We start from the raw sequence: 5,055 nt of genomic DNA, 5'->3' as shown, positions 1-5,055 counted from the left end.
GAAAGACACGAGATTCTGCGTGACTTTTCTGTTAAACCTGTGTTGAGAGCTAATTTGCAGTATGCAACCAAACCAGGTTACTTTTGAATGTTGCAAAAATACATCCCTGCAATTCTTCAAAAATAATTAATAATACAAGAACACACATTTGGTTTGTTTTGCACTGGAATTGTCCTTTAAGAGCTTCACAAGCTGGGAGAAGGATTTTAAACACTACTCTGGATTTTACTGGAGGCCAGTGCAGCGAAGCTAAGATTTGCGTGATGTGCTCTCTCTTCCTAGTTTCTGTCTATGCTTCTTGTCTATGCTTTACGCTTTATTTCTATGCGTGCACCTGCATTGTGGACCAGCTGCAGAGTCTTCAACCACTTGTTAGTACAGCCTGATAATAAAGTAAATAAAAATATATGATAATAAAGAGTCACAATAGAGCAGTGACATCACTAGATAATGTGTCTCTAAGGGGTTTTGGGCCAAGCACAGGAACTTCTGTCTTATCAGAGTTGAACAGTAACAAGTTATAAGTCATCCAGGCCTTCATGTCTGGAATGCATGCTTGTAGTTTGGATAACTGTTGGTCTTCATCTGGCTTTATTGATAAATATAATTGAGTATCATCTGTGAAACAATGGAAATGTATGGAGTGTTTTTGAATAATATGACCTAAAGGAAGCATATATAAAGTGAAGAGTATCGCCCCAGCACTGAACCTTGGGGAACACCGTGTTTAACTTTGGTTTGCATGGAAGATTTATCGTTAATGAGTAGGGCTGGGTTAAAAAAATCGATTTAATCCATTTGAATCAATTTTCCTTTTCATGGTTTGATATCGATTCATGAAACCCACAGATCGATTCCTAACTCGCAGAGAACAGCCTGTGTATCAACTCTGGCAGTCTCGCATGATCAGCGTTTGGCGGCAGTTTTAATGGAATGTGATCTTGCGAGAATTTACTACCAGTCAAGCAAACATGGCGGACTGAAGCACAACCCTGAAGGCACACTCGGTGAGATTAAAGGCCGATGTTTGGGTGCACTTTGGTTTTAAGGACGGAGAAAACGACGACTTGGGGGGGGGGCAATATGCAAACTATGCAACGGGATGGTAAAGTACTGTGGGAATACGACAAATCTCCACTTGTCAAGACATCACCCAGCAGAAAACCAGTCGACACGGCTCAAACAACGCAGCCTGGAGCAGGTATAAGATAACCGAGGCTGTTGCAGTTTTTATATGCAAAGACATTCGACTTTACAGCATCAGGGAAACGACCGTTTCCGAGGTCTCATAAAACCTTTGGAGCCGCGCTACATTTTGCCGACTCGCAAACACCTAAGTGAAGTGACAATACCAAACATGAACGCAAGCTTAAAACAAAGCATCGAAACTTCGCTTCACTCAGCAGAGAACGTGGCATTGACTTGTGATTGTTGGACGTCAAGAGCAACAGATTCATATCTGACCATTACAGCTCACTACATTAGCGACTGGGTCCTCGCATGCTATGTTCTTCAAACCAGAGCCGTGGAAACCAGCCACACAGCGAGAAAACTCAGTGAACTGTTATTCAGTGCAATAGGCGAGTGGAAGCTTAGGAACAAGGTGGCAGCCATCGGAACTGACAATGCAGCAAATATTGTCCGCGCTGCGGAGATGACGGGCTTGTTGCACATTGGTTGCTTTGCACACCTTCTTAATTTAAGTCCCTACAGCTGCACGCTTGCTCGGCAGAGTCAGACGCATGGCTGCATTTTTTTATCGTAGCTCTACGGCGAGCCGCATCCTCAGTGAGAAGCAAAGAGTGCTGGCACTTCCTGAGCACAAGATGGTGATTGACGTGGTGACGCGTTGGAATAGCTCACTGGAGATGCTGGACCGTTTCCTCGAGCAGCAACCAGCCATCTCAGCAGCTCTGCTGTCACCTGAAGTACGCAGAAACGAGAAAGATGTCTGCACGTTGACAGAAGTGGACGAAAGAGTAGCAGAGGATGTGGTCAAAGCCCTTCAGCCACTGAAAGCAGCCACTCTTGCCACGTCTGAGGAAAAATCCCCGACTCTGTCCATCATTGCACCCTTGCATGCACAACTGTTGGAAGAGATGCGCTGTGTCCCCCAGGATTCAACAGTCATCAAAGAGGTCAGGACAGCAGCAGACAACAACCTCAATTCAAGGTAAGCTTAAAAAGTATGTAGGTGAATGCGTGTGCATTCATGCACATTCATTTCCAATTAAATTATATTTAAGTGATCAAATATATCTTTTCAAGGTTCGTGCCTTGAAGGACAGGCTCTATGTTGCTTCAGCGTCAGTACTTCGTTTCAAGGCTCTGCCTTTCTTGTCTGATGAGGCCTGGAACCACACATTCTCCCGACTGGTGACTGAAGCTTCTGTTGTGGCACAGGCGGAGGCATCTAATGTAAGTTATTGACACAAAAAAAACCTTATTTCCTACAGTTTTTGTACTTTACTGTATTCAACTCAAATTTAATTTGTCTTCATTATTTTAATATTAAGCAGTTGTATTCTGAATTGTGTTCCAAGTGTCTTTCCAGATCATTTTCTTGCTATTTTCAAACAGCAAACATCTGCTTTTGGTGGAAAAGAAGAAGCTGTGCCTGATCCCGTTGACGATGTTGCTCCACCAAAGAGACCAAAGGAATCCTCTGCGCTGATGTCTCTCCTAGGGTCAGCCTACATGCGGAAAGACACAGTTACACAGAAAACTGTATTTGAAAAGGCCCAGGATGAAATCAAAATATACAGGGAAGTAACACCCATTCCACTCTGAGAATCCTCTCTGTTGTTGGAGAACACATGCAAAGCAGGATCCCCTATTGGCCCACCAAGCAAAATGGTACCTTTGTGTACCTGGTACCAGTGTCCCGTCCGAGCGGGTTTTTTCCACCACTGGGGATGTTGTGACGGCAAAAAGGAGCTGCCTTACTCCTCAACATGTTGATCAACTCCTTTTCATGCAGAAAAATCTTACTCTCTCCAACAAGTAAGAAAAGGGATGACAGGTCTTGAAGTTTTATGGACTTAGGTTTGTGATTATTGTTCAGAAGTTTACAAGATCTTTTTCATTCGTGTGTCAAGAAAACCCTTTAAGGAGTAATTCAGAGCTGTTTAGACTTGTAAATACTTTTCTTTTTTGCATGAATGAAAAACAAACCAAACCCAAACAGGAAGTTCAGAATGCCTGGAAAACAAGATGGAATGTCACCACTTGTCTGATGGTGTTTTTCAGTTTACATTGTATGTTTCAAATATACAGACCATGTTCCAAAAAACGGAGATATTGGCGCTATTTTAATAGGCCTACATTTATTTGAGTCAACAGCTGGCTGTTAATTCTGTTCTGATGCAGTTGTCACAACCATTGTAGTGTTATTGCACAGAAGCTGTGAGACAGTTGTAGCTAAGTGAGTGTCCTGTTTATGTGTGTCATCTTTGGAGAAACTTTATTTACAATGTCTATCTTGTAATTTATTTTAATTTGATTGATATTCATTCATTTTTTTGTGTTGTCAGTCACTTGGTCAGGTTTAAATAAATAAATAAATGGACGTTGAATCGGATTGAATCGTGAATTGAATTGAATCGGACCTCGGAAAATCGAATCCAATCGATTAGGAAAATCTGAATCGATACTCAGCCCTACTGACTGGTATTTGTTGTTAAACTGGACAGTTTGTCTGTTGAAGCTCTTTAAGTTGATCTGGTTGGACACAAATCTTAGCCACTCAGATGCAGCAGCAGAAGAAGCTGTCATCCACCCTGACAGTCAGAGCATCAAGTCAAGGAAACATCACCATCTTGTAGTTCCAAACCTTCACCTGTCAGATTCAGCTACTTCTTATTGTGGGACTTTAAATTTGAACACAAACAGTGTCTAGACACACGATGGCCCAAAAACGGCCCGCATCCCAATTGCAGATCAGCACCACACCAGACCCAGGATTGGTCCAGTTCTGATTTTACTTCAGTATTTGGCACCTTCGGATGTTCGGACCGAATCCAGTTAGTTCCACACATTTTCATTTCACCTTGGATTTTGGAGCTTTCGGGTTAAAACCTGTATTTCATGTGTGGGCCAAAACCGTCATGTGTGCACCACAGCCGGATCAGGAAGCTTTCAAACGGATCTGGCCCAAAGACTCCTGCTATCTGGGCAGTGTAGATGCCAATGTAGTGGTTGGGGAAATAGTCTCTGAGAATCCAACTTGACGGTCCTGCTAAGTGTTGTGATGCTCAAATGTTCTGTAAAATGGTTGGACCCTCAGCAAAGATACTAGATTAGGAGTTGATGGGAGTTGTTGCAGATACCAGGGTCCAAAGTCCAGGCTTGAACCTGGTTTGTGCCAGTTATTTGTCAAGCTAGCAGCGATTCTTTTCTTTTCACATCGCCGTGTCTCCTGATGACTCAGGAACAGTTGATGTCCATTTACCTGTCATGGTGACAGAGAACTTTGTCCAGCTCAACCAGGACAAAACTTAGGTCTTAATTGAAGGTGGTGGCAGCGTTGTTAGGGCCTGAGCCTCCTCCCAACCAGCCACAGCTAAGTAGCACGAGTTGGCCATAGAAAAATGCAATTCCTCTTTCAAAGTCCGTCAGAGAACTGCTGGAGGCTCCACCGAGATTTGAACTCGGCTCACTGGATTCAAAGTCCAGAGTGCTAACCATTACACCATGGAACCAGTCTAAAAAAAGACATGAGTGAGAAAAATTATGGCGCTTATCATGTAGGAGGGACTACAGTGGTTGTCTGGTTTTAATTTTCACAAACATCCATCCATCCATTGTCTTCCGCTCATTCCTGTTAATGGTTGCAGTGGGGCTGGAGCCCAGCCCAGTGTCAAAGGGCGAGTGGCGGGGTTCACCCTGGACAGGTCACCAGTCCATCTCAGGGCCAACACATTGAGACAAACAACCATTCACACTCACATTCACACCTACGGTCAATTTAGAGCGTCCAATTAGCCTAGTCCCCAAATGCATGTCTTTGGATGGTGGGAAGAGGCCAGAGTACCTGGGGAGAACCCACGCAGGCAC

General features: G+C 43.7%; 1 non-coding gene across 1 annotated transcript; it reads right to left on the bottom strand.

Moving 5' to 3' along the window:
• Positions 1-4,628: 4,628 nt before the first annotated feature.
• Positions 4,629-4,700, bottom strand: trnaq-uug (transfer RNA glutamine (anticodon UUG)). Its single transcript has one exon. It is a non-coding gene; the product is annotated as a tRNA-Gln (tRNA).
• Between the last annotated feature and the right edge of the window lie 355 nt (positions 4,701-5,055).

This window comes from Aulostomus chinensis, chromosome 1 (genome assembly GCF_037954235.1).
Source record: "Aulostomus chinensis isolate RoL2024-O1b breed Wild chromosome 1, RoL_Achi_v1.0, whole genome shotgun sequence".
Classification (NCBI taxonomy): Eukaryota; Metazoa; Chordata; class Actinopteri; order Syngnathiformes; family Aulostomidae; genus Aulostomus; species Aulostomus chinensis.
This window is presented reverse-complemented; position numbering and strand designations above follow the sequence as displayed.